At 40.7% G+C, this 15485-nt stretch overlaps 1 protein-coding gene across 15 annotated transcripts in view; it reads right to left on the minus strand.

The window, feature by feature from the left end:
• The window catches only part of fbrsl1 (fibrosin-like 1), a 531917-nt gene that overhangs the window by 262809 nt on the left and 253623 nt on the right, over positions 1–15485 (minus strand). The window lies entirely within an intron of this gene.

The raw sequence follows: 15485 nt of genomic DNA on the forward strand, positions 1-15485 counted from the left end.
ACCTTTGCTCATTCCCGGTGGAGGAGCTACGCTTCCTGCCCTGTGGCACTTAAACATGGGGAGCCGAATCAAGTCTTACAAAGGGTTGAAATGAAGCAGCTGCCAAGTAATCATACAGTCTTCATAAGGGCCTTCGTGACAGCGCGGCGGGTGGATGCAGGGGCAGCTTTTCATTACAGGAGCCCCCCTCTGTGAAAATTAAGATTGGAATCAGAGCAGAGGGCCCACTCTGATTCATCTTCCTGCCTTTTTTTCTATTGCAGTCCAACAGCTAGCATGATGAAATAATCGCGATGAATGGGCACTCTGGCACAGCGGGACATCAGGGAATCTGAGTGCTGGAGGAAAGGAGCAGTAATTGGCAAACATAAGCAGGAAGACAGAGATTTGGCCCACCTGCTGTACAACCTGGGTCAGAGTGAGACACGCTGTCTGGCTCTCAGTAAGTCCGTGTGATATTAGCCAGATGTGTTACTCCACAGCCTGAGAAACTCACAAATGATATAGTTGACCTAAGTTAAGGCAGGTCAGAAGAGCAGACACATACTGCAGTGATACAAAGTTCCTTTAAGAGATCCTGCAGAGCGCTGAGAGCAGAGGGAAGGATGAAAAGGAAAGAGGGGAAGGACACTAAGTGAAGACAGAGCAGGGGTGTACTCCAGCCGGCCCAGCTAAAGGTGGAGTGTCTGGGCAGATGCCAGATCACAGACAAACTAGGCACAGTGACAGATCTATTCCCCCCGCTGCCTGCAGCCAGCTGTCACTGCAGATAAACACAATGGGCTCCTCTCTCCAACAACAGAACACCGTAATCTGGAATTGACAGCTGACTGTGCCTCGCAACTCCGAGAGAGCTGAGGGAAAGATGCTGCGAGTCAATTAACTGAAAGAAATGAATTTTCATTTGGACGGCTCTGAGTGAGTGCAGCGTGCACAAACACAAGGACCTAAGCTCAGGTAGAGGCTGAAAGATCTACTAGAAGAGAGAACAGCCTCAACTTTAGTCGAACTCTGAGACGTTTTTATAGCTTCAAATATGAAGCTTACTGAGAGAAAAATCAGACGTGGAGTTCAGAGCTTTTTTTGCTTCCATTACTTATGAAGATAGGCACACATATTTTAAATGCTACTTCCATCAGAACCCATGTACCCCCACATATTCTTTAAATCAGAATGGACTCCCTGGGGATAAGTTGGATTTGAACAATGAATCCGCTCAAGGGAGCTTAAAAAGAAAACTTTGCCTGGAAGTTAAAATCCTCTCGCCACCTGGCAAAATCTGTCCACAAATAGCACTGTTATTTCCTCTAACTGTTGGCTTCACTGCTCCACTACAATGTTTGGTCCATATTAACAATCTTTCACAAACCTTTAGAATTGGAAATTAACTTTGCTCAAAGAAAAGCTGAGGGGTCTTTGGACATAGAGTTTAAATCAGCCACATACTATTAAGGATGGGTCATGATTTTTGGATACTTGGATATCAATTCAGTTATGAAATGTTGGGGAAATATTGGGCATTGGGCAGCTAATAAAGAAAACAATTGCAATATTTGTCAGAAAAAAAAATTATTGCTAATAGATTCACTGACCACACTAACAAGTGCAAACGTAAACACCACGCTGCCGTGTTACAGGAAACACCCGACTAACAATCATAGGGCTGGCTAACAAAGAACTGATTTCTACACCAAAATCACCAAGACTCACTGTGATTGAATTACCTGTTAATATACATGACGAAGAAACTTCTCAGAGCCCCTGATACTGACTTTATATTCAGTATCTATAGACTGTATGATCAATGGATGTAGTGTCCCCGACATCACCTGTCTGTTTCTGAAACAGATTTTTGAAGCAAATCATCTGGTGTGGGCGGCCATATTGGAAGTGGGACGGGCTTTGACTTTCAACACTAACAGATACAGTACACCTGTCAGTGTGGTGTGTATGTGAGTCCCGGTACTTCTGGAGCCAGACTAAAGCGGACACTGAAGAAACAGCAGATCCACAGACCAGAGGTTGCTACTTGGTATAATCCCAATACTTGAAGGTAAAAGGAACTGTGCAGCCCCATTCTGCATTTTTCTGTATGTGAGAGGGTTGATAACAAACATTTGCTGAACAAACGCCATTGATTCCAGTCAGACCAAACTAGAACAGGAACTGAGTCTTATTCCAGGTTGCTGTGTTCACGTCCGGTAGGAAAATCCCCAACTCTTCCACTCCCTCACAGTCACAAGGATGCAGTCAGGTACCTAAACATGGTACTGTTTGATCATCAGTACATTGGTACTTGGTTCAACGGATGGAATTTGGCCAGAACTATAAAAGTCCCTAATTTGGTACTCATCCCTCGTCTGAACAGCTAGTTTTTGGGTCGCCTCAGGATAGTTTAGTGGTGTTTTAATAGACAGACACAACGCATGCGTTAGAGGTTGTTTACCTGACAATGACAAGTTGCTGGCACAATGATTGTCCACCATAAAATGAAGTCACATGTAGTTAAGAAAAAAAAAATCAGAAAACAAAAACTGGGGTTCACAATGGTTCTGCTCATTTTTGATGGTTTTTGATTCAACAAAAATGTATAGAAACTACATGGCCTGTAGCTAATGTCTTCACACACACACACACACACACACACACACACACACACACACACACACACACACACTCTCTGTTCTGGTGTTCTGGCTCCTCTTTGAGATATAACAGGTTGCACATGACATAATCCCCTCACCCGAAAACTGCAACAAAACTCCTACCTCCATCCCCAAACACAGTCCATCCATCAGCTTCATCTGCCAAAGCTGTGATCTTTTGCATGAAAACACTTAATACCAAAGGAAAAAGTATCCTTAGACTCCAAATAGCTCCCTGTGCCAGGTTTTTGCTTCAGCCTTTCCACGAGACATTATGCACAGAGCAGCGGATCAGTGCACTCTGTGCTAGTTGTGACTGTCTGTTTACGTTTTCACAGGGAAAGTTGGCAGCTGCAGTGTGTCTGGGCCTGCCAATACAAGCCCAGGCCTCAGCTGACCCGGATTTGTGTCTCTTCTCACAACAAAACACTTTTACAGCCTCTATAAAAAGTAATATTGCATACACACACTCACACAGACACGCACACACACACTCACTGAAGTTCAAAGAGCATTAAATGAAGTGGAACATACATCTTCACTGACTCTCTGGGGAACTGCTCTTACCCTCATCCATTCAGTGTGTCCTAGCCTCCCTCAGCCTGCTTAATGACATCAGGGCACAGTCTTTTAAAAGGTCTATTCCCCTCATGTCCAGCAACTTAATATTCAAACTGCCTTCTAAAACTGCTGCTGCCAATCCTTTCCCCATTTTTCAGCCCGCTAGCACCTCATTTTATACCTATTACATTCTGCTGGAGTGATGTAACCCCGCCTCTCTTCCCTCGAGTCCCTCTCACAGCCAAGGAATACATCCATTCAGAGCAATCTTCAACCCATACCATAAATACCTGTATAGTTGACCCCTGCCAGAGCTATTGCTGGATATTTGGCCTGCAAATCAATGCTGCACAGCTGGATCTAGATTACACCAGAGCTCTGATGCACAGTTGGATATACTGGAGCTGGAGAAGTTAGGTTTCCATAAATGCTTTCGTCACAGGCTTTGAGGAGTCATTGAATTCGATTGTTTGTTTTTAGCTCGGAATATAAAAAAGGTTTCGAGAGGAGGGCAGCTTTTTTGAGGAAGAAACACTTCATCAGTCCTGTTGAGGAACTTATCTTGGTATAAGAAGACGTTCTTTCTTTTAGTTAACTGTGAAACTATCAGTTATCAAAGGCAAAAATCTGCATACATTTCTGGCTAATATTTTGTAAAGCATAGCTAAAGCAGCATGTTATAAGAATAGGGCAGAAGCAGTTGCATGCTTAAAAAGTGAAGTGCAGAGGTTAGACTGGGTTAGAGGGTTCATTACCTCTGAAAAGAAGCCAGCCTTTAGCCTCGCTGTTATTGCTTTAAAGTGTGTCAGGTGAGAGGGGTCCATCACCTGCTGACATAAAAGTCCTCCAGAGAAGGGAAGCTGCTGCTGGTGTTTATTTTTAAGCAGGATTAATCACTCCTTGCAGCACTTTTCTGTCAGCAAAGAGTAGTTCCTATACCAAACACTGATAGATGATGTGAACCCCTTTCTGATTCAGCTTCTAAACTTCTGAATCCTTGAACACTTTTTCAATCCATAGATCAAAAAGCGATCATCTTCAAAATACATATCATCTACATAGAGACTGATAAAGTTATTTCTCTCTGCTGACTCTCTGAATTCGGCAGTAGCTGTATTTAACTCTGTCTTCAGGGGCAGAGAGCATCAGCTTGGTGTGACTTGGTGTGACGTCCCACAGTTGGACTCTGTCGGTCAGTTACACTCAGGTGCTTTTACACCCAGCTGGGTGCTGTTGTAAGTCAGACTAGTTTGTCTCTTCGATGTTAGAAAAAGACAGAAAAAGCAACAGTGGCACTGCTTTGAGTTTGGTTTTCAGTTTCAGTTTAGTTTTAATTTTTCAAAGCAGTGAAGTTTTTATTTATTTTAAAATGCTCAGCGTTAGTTTACTCAACTCAACTTTATTTAAAGCACACTTAAAAAAACCGACAACTGAAACAAAGTGCTGTACATAAAAGATGGTGCAGGCATAAATAAGTCATTAAAAAAATCAATAAAACAAAGGTGCAGGTACTGAAATAATTGTTTCATTGATCTAAAAACAATTTAAGACAATGAAAACACAAAACACTAAAACAGGAGCATTGTCACAAACTGGGTTTAAAGCCAAGGAATAATATAGTTTTGCTTTTATTTCAGTATTCAGTAATTTAGTGTTAGTTTTTGCCTTTTCTTTTATGGGGAAGTAGTAAGAGGCAAGATTAAAAAAACGTCAGAAAATCTTTGTGTAATAAAAGCTTAAACCATCATAACATTAAAGAAATTTATTTACCGAGGACAAATAAACATCAGAAAAATGTGTCACTCAGTGATATGCTGTCTAGCAACTCTGTTGAAAGTTAAAAAAATGATGAGTTTATGTATATGAAAGATAAGAAAGACAAAGAAACTTAAAATATTTTCTCTATAATTTAAGTTTATTTTAGTTTTGTAAACTCACAATATAGTTTAAGCTTTTTTTTTTTTTAAGCACCATTTCTTCCATTATTTTGTGAGTTTTCATTTCACTACATGAAGGACTCTCTTCAAGTATATCAGTTGTTTTTCTCTGCGATCACAGTTGTAGTTGCAAACCCCCCCTACCCCTCTGCAGGGCTTGAAGCAGGAAAAAATCCTGTGCCTGAAAGCGGGGGGGGGGGGGGGGGGGGGGGGGGGGGGGGGGGTTACTGCGTTTAATATTGTTTTTATTAATAATAATAATAAAAACAACATTAAACACAGTAACACTAATTTTTTGTTCACACAAACGGTCAGTCAGCGATACAGCATAAGTACCTGTGGCCATCGCTTCTGGTAGGGTCCACAATTTTGTTGTTGGATAATTATGTTTGATATGATCAAGGCGGATGATGAAATGCTAAAGTTTACCTGAAATAGATTTAAAACCTTTTTAAATATAAATGACCGCTGTGCACACTCAAATAAAGACTACCTAAATCAGGTATTCAGCTCTGAAATGGTTGTGCTCCTTAAATATGAAAATATGCAGACTATTGAAACAAAGTAATTAAAGGAGGAGCATATTGCATTCAATGAAAGTTGTGAAGGTTGAAGATTAATTGAAAAAATAAAAACTAAACTGAAAAAGCTTTCTAGAAACACTGTCTACTTTAATATTTATTTACAACAGTTATTTTTCACTAATAAACTAGTACCATACTTTCTGGACTACAAGTCACTTCGTAGTACTATCATACATTTTTTGAGGTCGTATCAGTCAAAAAAATGCGTCATGAAGACGAAAATAACGTAGGCCTACATAAGTCACACTGGACCATAAGTTTCATTTATTTAGAATGATTTGGTTTGTTTACAGTATTTCCAGAGTGAACTTTTTACATATAACTTTTAAAATGTTTGTTATTAGGAGGTTTAAATACTGTTCCTACGGCTTCTCATATCTATGATCAGTTTCACTTCTCTACGTGTCCTCCTGTCTTCTCCTCCTCCCCTGCTCTAGGTGAGTGTTACTGGTGAGAACGGTGCACTGTGAGCTTAAATGAGCTCCATCTGATAAATGTCCTCACCTTTAACAAGTTACGGAATATTTGGCGCTAGATTGTGACTTAAATCCCGGAATCCGTTTACCATAGAGAGCAAATAAGACGCGAGTGAAGTTTTAAAACACGTTATCAGGCGCTAAACACCGGGAGCTGTCACAGTGTCCGAGACGAAGGCTGAAGACCAGCGCGTCTGGGGCGCCTCCCAGTAGAAGACTTTGCGAATGGACCAATGAGCAAACACTGTGTGCAGGCAGTGCTCGTGGGAGTTGTGGTGTCGTAGTCTCATACTGCAATGGGTTTAGTATTTCAGATGCCGTTTCAGAAAACTACAATTAAATAATTCAACCCGCCGAAGTCGCTAGTAGGAGTGACGGTTTTACTGAAATTCGCATGGATGAAAAATACATCCATGCGCGCCCGATTGCGTGATTACAGACTCGCTGGCGGCGCAGTTTTCGAGCGGGTATCCCGATTACGTGGTAAACTTGCTCTCTGAAGCCAAGCTTCTTTGTTGTCCAAAAACATTTCTCAATATCACTGCTTCGTTATAAGGGGTTGCTACTCCGCTTCTGCTCTCCGCCTCCGTCATTAATTACTCTCTTCACGAAGCACATTTATCTGACAAATTAGACGGACAGTGCCATATTGGACGATCGTTCTGCCAGTCACACTCATCATAGACCAATACGCATCAAGCCACGGTATGACGTAGCGGATTTGGGCCGCTGCTGCTTGGTTGTGAAAGAGAGGCGGGAGCTGCTCTCTGCAGCTCCCGCCTCTCTTTTCTGACTGGTTCAGTCGGAACTCGATCGAGTGAAATCAACGGAGGGCAGCCAGACCGACCTGCAGGATTTCACAATCTGGCAGGTTTGTCTACGCCGGATTTCCGGCACTATGCCGGAGGTCTTCAAGCCCTGCCTCTGTTTGAAGCTTCTGTTTGTTTGTGTTGGTATTTGATTTCACAGGGTTATCGTTTTAATGTTCTGCACACAATTCTAAGCGTTTCCACATTTCACTTTCTGTTTTTTTTTCTTTATTTTGAGTTGCGTGACCACACATCGTAGGACCAGGATCAGCTTCGACTGAACCCAGTCAGGTCAGGTGCACACAGTGTAAGTACAGTTAAAGAACCAATCATAGGTAAGGCCGACATCAGAGATACGACACATTTAGTTTAAGCTCAGGTGGTGCACTTGGTCCCTGTTGTATCAAATCCAGCATACACATCAGTGAACTCCATTATTCACGCCATTGTTGTGTGTTGTAAACATTTTGTGTCCTCGGCATTCACTAAATAATTATGCAGGTGCCTCCATTCAGACCAGTACCTCAAATAACCCTTCAGCCGCCACAGAGCCTGCGCTGTCAAACTTTACCTGCAGTGAAGCCGATCTGAAGTGGCTAGGAGTGAGGAATTACTTCACAAAGGTTCCTTTTGACAGAAATGACAGATAGTGAAGTACTGCACATAAAGTTATGTGCTACAGCAGCTTTTTACAAAATGTACTGAGTATACAAAGACCATGGACTGCTGAAGGTGTCAAGATAAACAGACACTCTGAATGGAAGAATCTCAACAGTGAAAAGAGCAAACAGGTTTTATTGATCACAGCCGAGATGTGTGGATGGCTGACCTTCTTAACAGTAAACCCCCGAAACACAAATTCTCTATTCACTACAACTAAATCCTGTGTTAAATCCACAGCACGTACAAAGCTCCAGTGATACAACATATTTCCTTTACTTTTCAGAGAGCAAATAATGACAATCACATTGATTCTGATTATCTATCCAGGCGCCCTGCGACACAACCTGCAAACACAAACAGCTCAACCTCCCCCTTCTCTTTTTATGGATTGGAAGCAGTTGGCATTACTGTGACATTTACCTCAAGTCAAAACACGGCAGCTTACCGACTGTCCTTTAAGCAAACTCCCCTCTATCCTCCAGACTCTCTCTCTCCCTTTAAATGTTATCGTCTTTTTCTGGTGGAGGTTACACACACAATAGCTTTTTATGATTTCCTCTGAGTGTGGCTCAGACTGCATCGCTTAAAGCTGGAAGTCTGTGAGCCTTGTTAAATCTGCTTAAAAGAGGCTGTGTTGTACTTACATACAGCTGTAGATGCAAAAATGATTTGCTGTAGTTGCCCCCTTCATAAAAAACTTAGAGGTTACTGTTAAGACAACAACCTGTTAAATTAACACTAAGGAAAAGGTCAGTTCTCCGTTCAGGTTAACACACATCAGTCTATGCTGGTTATGCATTTCTTCAACCTAAAAACAACTATACCTCCATCTTTTTGACCACAATACCGCCTAACCATGCAACATCATGACATGCTGTCAGTCACCTCTTCTTGTTTACACAAAGTCAGTAGAGCATTATATAAATATGGTGGTAGCCATTGATATCAACCCAAGCTAGTGAGGGTGGCTGCAGAACATCTCAGACACAACATGACCGGCATTTTGGCCTAAATGATAAAAAATATAAACTTTTTTTTTTTTCATTAAAAAGTGATTCTGGTGCAAACTAGCAGGGTGAAATTTGTTCAATTCTCAGATTAATTAAACATGTACATCCCCTCAAATCGATAATTAGAGATACACTGATTTACTGGCTAGGCCTGTTAATTGAGCCTATTAATGGCATTTTTAAGTAACAGGCATCAGCCGGTGCAGATGCTTAAGAGGCAGATTAAAAAGATAAACACATAATGTCTGCAGACTTTGCAGGCAGCCTCATCTGTGTGGCTTCTGCCAAACCATGTTAACATCTCCTTAAATAAAGGTTTGACAAAACTTCAGCCTTCAACCCCTTAAAACAACAGCGCAAGAGACCAGCAACCCCCTACTGTGGGAGGGCAAGAACAAGTCACTCAAAAAGAGACAAAAACAAAAGAAGAGTGTCTTGGCCAAGACAGCAGCAGCAGCACAGTAACATTATTACAACAGACACAAACACATCCAACACAACATGTATACAATGACAAATACCTCCAGGATTCAAAACATCATACATCAGACGAGACGTCTGCAGTCGTATGCATTTGCCTCTGAATCATTCAGGGTATGTTTAGCAGAGGGGACACAATTTGCAAAGTTGCAAGTCCTTCCATAGATAGTTCAAGATAGGAGCAGCAAACTTGAACAATTTTTTGCCAAGTTCAGTCCTGGCCCTCGGAACACTCCGTAAATGAGATCCTGTGATCGAAAACCATGAGTTCCTGCACTTTTCTTTACAATACAGGTGAGAAGGTAAAAGGAAGCAGACCTAAGATTTAAGAGTGGGATAATACTTTTATACCATCCTCCAAAAGAAGATAAAACACCTACTTGCTGATGTTTTAACCCTTACTGCCTGAATTAATTAACAATTATAGAAATAGATTGTTTTTAAATGTTTTTGCATCTTTACAGATGTTAAATTAAGTGCAGATTGTAAATTTGAGTGTCGTACAAACAATAGTTCTAACTAAGTTATATTATATATATAAAGACATGAGAAGTTCATTCCCTGACCAATATATTGTGACATTGTGGATCTGATATGATCTGTGGTATGTGTAGAATATGAATCAATAAGTAATAATGAGATAGAAAGGTCATATCAGCTACATCAAGACCTGACAGGGTATGTCACGACAACAGACATTAAAGGGTTAATACACAATGTAGGTACATGCAGTTTACTATGGCACTTGACATAAATAACACTCATATTCCAAAATCTATGGCATTATCCAATGAGTTTTTCTGTTTTATGAGCCACATACATCTCAAAATCCATCTCAATCACGTTATGACCAAAATAACCATGGACTTAGACTGCGGGGTCTAAAAACATTAATTCTCATTCTCATTAAATTGTAGTACTGAACAACATCATGAGATAAGTATCTAAAACTGTCCATCAGCCAACCTGCTCAGTAATTATTAACATAAGCCATATGAAAAACTGATATCAGCCGTTCAGGATGCATAATGCAAGAGGACATGGATTGCTTGGCTTCGTCTGTCAGACAGTAAACTGGATGTGACTGCATGTATGTTTGAAGTATAAAATCTATGAGTCGTAACATTCTGAGCTGTAGAAGATATCGACGGCAGCCGGGTGGGGGGTGCAGTTGGAGCAGCCACAGGGTTTCTCTGGCTGCTCGGTGTATAATGAGGTCTGATCCAAGAAGAGAATCAATGGTGATGTGACAGTAGAGGTTAAAGGTGGACAGGACCCCAGCCGTGCCAGGGGAAGCGTTTGTGTGTGTGTGTTTGTGTGTGTGTGTGTGTACACTTTTGTGTTTGAGCTAACAGACCTGTGTACAAATGTGTGTACATGTATGTTGACGAGTATCTTAATCCTCTTGTCATTTGTCAGCTGTTGGAGAAGGTAATTACTGTTTGGAAACATTGATTCATTACAATATGAAGACAAATGGCTCATCTGTTCTGCCTGACTCACTGACGGCCTAATAATAAACCATGTGCCCCCCTGCGCACACACACACACATACACACACACACACACACACACACACACACACACACACACAGCTAAACGCTGTACATTCATCACACAACACTGAGTGAGAGTTTGTAATTGCATGACACCAGCTCCATGTTATTACACTCAGGGTAAAGTAGATGATGTCTCTATTGGTGGAAGGAAACACACTGAGGGAGGGTGCAGGTTGACCTTTCAGAGCACATTGACAGAGAGCCAAAACAGCGCTGAACTGAAACTGCTACTGTATTGATACTGAAATTCCCACATGTCTGTGTGCTCGAGCATTGTGTGAAACTTTTAAAGAAGCTTCTTCAGTTACAATGCAATCCAATACAACAAAAAAACACCAATCCACATGATGTTTCCCCAAAATATCAACTTTTGGACTGAACGATGGACTGAGTGAAGATAATACAATTCGCATTACCATGGCAGAGGGTTGTTTCGGACTAAAGCTCAGGCCTTTTCCTGCTCTTTCCTGTGGAGAGACGACCTGTGGCTAATGTTAGCTCAGCCTGTTTCAGGTCAGGATTCCTTCACATTACTGAACTGGGTCATACAGCCATGAAAGAACTTGTGTCACATCCATGGAGAGTTAGTAGTATTCATTTCTCCAAATCAGTGACTTCATTTTTTTGAGGGATGCTACAGTGTTGTCAATTTAGCAATGTTATGAGAATATAAGTGTCTTGATTAACACTGTGGACTGGTGATGGCATAAACAACAGATAAAAAAGTGTTCTGTTTCAGGTGTAGTGGAGGAGAGTGGTGGAGAAGTGAGCCATCCATGCCAATCATCCTGTGCTCTCTGCTAGCTGCCACAGATGGAGTACACCAGAGTTAGTGATGAGGAACAGAAGGGCAAGTTTGAAACTGTGAATGGTTCAGTGGCTTGTAAATCTTCTGTCTTCTCTGGGTCACGAAAAAAAGAGAAAGAAATAAAAAGAACGACAGACAAAAAAACAACTAGACACTGCCAAGCTGGCAAATCGACAACCCGCAAAGATTTAAAACATGCCAGGACACTTTCAGTAATGCTCAAACACCATTTCATACAGCCCATCACTCGATATCAATTGGTTGCGAAATGCAGCCCGCCTTGTCAATGGCCCAGACTGCTGTTGGTGTAGGAATTTCTGATTTTCTAGTTGACCATGAACACAGCATAATCACCAGGTGTACCCAAGTGGGAACAACAAGCTGCACTGCCAAAGGAAGAGCTGTCAGCGCAACAAAATGTATTACATACAGCAAGAAAGGAGACAATTCAAAGAGTTAGTTCAGACTTAGTGATGTCCATCGTCAGGTCTTACTGAGGATTTCAACTGCCAACTCCCTTAGAGCAAATGTGGCCCAGCTGTCTGAGGAGAAGAGCTCCCAGGTGTCTCTGAGTGAGAATTTTGGAAGAAAGGCCAAAAATTATAAACATTACTACTTTTTTATTTTTTTGTCAAATACCTGAAGTGTCCCGCTTGTGACAAGACTGGATTTTCAAAGGCCCTCAGGTAATTTGAGTTTGAGACCCCTGCTCTAAAGGAAGCATTCAGAGCCAATTTCCAGAGGAAATCATGAGATCTCAACATATGTCTCTTAATATGAAGACCCACAAAGATCTTTTCAGTTCATTCAGAAAGTTGGAGCCAGATTTTAAACCCCAGTAACAGCCAAATTACAAACACACTTAGCAGCTCTCGATAAAGAGAACAAGATATACAGAGACTTAAACTAGCACGGTGCATCTAACTCACCACAGACAGCTGAGTTTCACACAGTAGCTTCGAAATAATCACAACAGAATTTTCCAAATCTTCATTTGTTTTTGTTTTCATTGTTTCTTTCCTGGTCACCATAAATATAGTTCTTTAAACTTGTAATGATATCCAAACCACACAGAATGATAATACCTAAATAACATAATTACAAGTTTTTTTCTGATTGTTGCTGATATTAAAGTTTCCAATACTCTCTGTGAATTGATTTAACAGTGTTGTTTGGAAAAAAAAAATGTTGTTTGTTTTTTTTTTTTTAAGTAAAAAAAACGAAAAAATAAAGACAAATAACAAAGACACAATTTCTTTCCAAAATATTTAAAAAAAAAACAAAAAAACAAAAAACAATACAAGACACTGACATGGTCTCCGCAATGTCCCTTGCTTCTTTTTTGGCGTTCTGAGGCCCATTTTTGTCTGTTGCCATATTGAAACAATGAATCACCTTAACTTTTGGTCAACCCATGAAGAGGCAAAAGAAAAAATGGAGATAAGACGGGCTTTTAGCATCCTTGCAAACTGCTGGAGTGTGAATCAACTCTCCTTCCTACTGTATCTTAAAATTATAACAAATAATTGTAACCCCTCCCTCATTTTCTTTACAGTGTGTGAAAAATGAGCTATTACTATGTAAAAAAAATGTTGAACCAGGCTGTAAGCATGTTTATGCCTCAAGTGTAGATGCTACAGGAACTTAATCATCTGCACAGGCTTCATATTTTGAAACCAGAAGCTGAGACTTGATTTGAAATCACAGTCTCTACAGTGGCTTTCTCTGTCTCCATCCTCTCCTCGTACATGCAGTGCTTGTCAGGCTGGAAATCTGAAAGGTTAGGGTGTCACTATGTTTCTGTGTTGAATTCAATGACATGATGGGTAAGAATTGAAGAGCTTTTCGTTCCTGCGCTCCAGGAGAAAACCATGGCAGAAATGCAGGAGCACAGTGTTGCTGAGTGGGCGGTTGGTACGCATACATGTGTATTTATCATGAGTGTATCACACAGTTTATTCTGTATATTATGGGGAAAAAAAACTGAATTTCATACGTGTTACATACATATGTCAGCTTTCTGCCTGCCTTCACCACAATCTTGCCCACCAATCTGTCAATCAGTGCATGTGTAGAGAGAGTCCAACACTTGAGTGTGTGGGCTGTAGGCATCTGTCTGTCAATAGCTCTTGCTTTCTCTCTGTATTTCTGTGTTTGTCCGTCTGCCAAACTGCCAGTCAGAAGTGTTTGCAGAAAGAGAAGAGCCATCTTTCTCAGCTGAAGGGCTCCCCACAGAGAGAACTGAGAAGCCCATCTATCTCAGTGGGTATTTGTGATTGCCAGCGGAGTGATAAGATGCCCCCGGGGCAGCGCTCTGTGCTCTGTCAGGCAGGGATCTTACACTGCAGTGATGAGTGCTGTCTCCGAGCTCTATCTGGGACAAAAGCGGCCTTGTTAAAGCTCAACACCAGTGCTTAAACTAGCCGTGAAGAAACAGAGAGAGAGGAACTGTTGAGGAGAGGGAGAGGAAAATGTCTTAGGCTGAATATAATTACCTAGTTCATACAGCGCTGGATATGGTAAGTAGTACTTATCTCTCCTGCAGCCTTCTCTGCCTGCACATTCCACTACCATAGAAACCTACAAATGAAAGAGCCGGTGACACCTCATCTGCACAGAAAATACATGCCAGAGGATGTGCAGAATAGAAATACATCGGTATATGGTCAGTATACATTTTATATGGTTTATATGATAGGGACAATGAAAATTACATAGAGCAACTCCTGCCTTTTTCAAACAGCTGTAGCTCCTGATGCTTTTTAGCACATTCTAAGAAAAAGGAGTGATATCAAGGTGACATAACTTAAAATACATACAATAACAGCTGTGCACGAAAAACTAGTTTTTTTTTCATAAAATACAGCTACATTAATGTTACATGAACATGATGGCACTATTTTATATCCAAACCCATTCATTTAAAAAATGTTAATACCTTGTATTAGATATTTCATTTTTAGTTCGCAGTGTTTTCCGCATTTGAGAGTCTTTTATGGGAATGCTGTTTGCCCCAAGGAGGTCTCACACTGTGAGGTTTTAAAACTGCCACTAGCAGTGCCTCTGGTGTTCCCTAGCACTATTTTCCTCATAAGAGTTTAGCTTGAAATTTCCAGCGGCAACTTTTGCAAACATTTAAAAACTAGTCTCAGGTACGAGAATTTAACAGTTTTCAAAACTGAGTAAATTACACAGTTTTGGTCTGTTAGAGTGATGTTATCTCCTGTTTTTAATCTAATATTTTTGAAGGTGTAATTACACAGAGGTGCAACAATAGTTAATGAAGAGTTGGTTTAGTGCCATGGTTATAACCACAGAGGCCTCAATTATACAGAGTTAAAAATAAAGAGAAGTTTGAATTCTGATGAACAGAAATGTCAAATTAAATCTATGGTATATTATCAGACTATTAACTAAAATAATAATCAGTCCAGTAAAAACGAAATCATTATCATTCAGATATATTTGGAGCAGTTCTTTGTCTGGACGTAGTTTTCTGCCCCCTTATTATGATTTCGGGTTCTGACTCAGCAGTGCGTGCTTGTCTTTGGTTTTGTAGGGGTTCTGCCACAAGTTTAATACCCATTCAGAACAAATGCAACATTTATGTGTATTTACCTTTGGGGCTAGATTGGACGTGTGTTGTGATTTTCTGAAACACACATGGAGAGGGTGAAAATTTTGTGTAAATGTATTTATTTTTATGACTAAATTTTTGACAGCTAAGATGACGATCTCTAAAACTTAAACTGTATAAAATATGGACGTAGTCTCCGCTCACCCATCTCATCCTGATGCGGAGTAATAAAGCCAACAATTGAAAGGGTTTATATTAGATATAATGCAAGTCCTTCTAACAGCTATTCGGCACCTGTCAGTCACGTGAGCTGAGCTGCGCCTCTGATTATACAAACTCATCTATCATCTTCTAAACCGCTGAGTCAGAAAAAAAA

This window comes from Halichoeres trimaculatus, unplaced genomic scaffold, assembly GCF_033239565.1.
Source record: "Halichoeres trimaculatus isolate MK-OKI-2021-1 unplaced genomic scaffold, fHalTri1.1 fHalTri1_scaffold_5, whole genome shotgun sequence".
Lineage (NCBI taxonomy): Eukaryota > Metazoa > Chordata > Actinopteri > Labriformes > Labridae > Halichoeres > Halichoeres trimaculatus.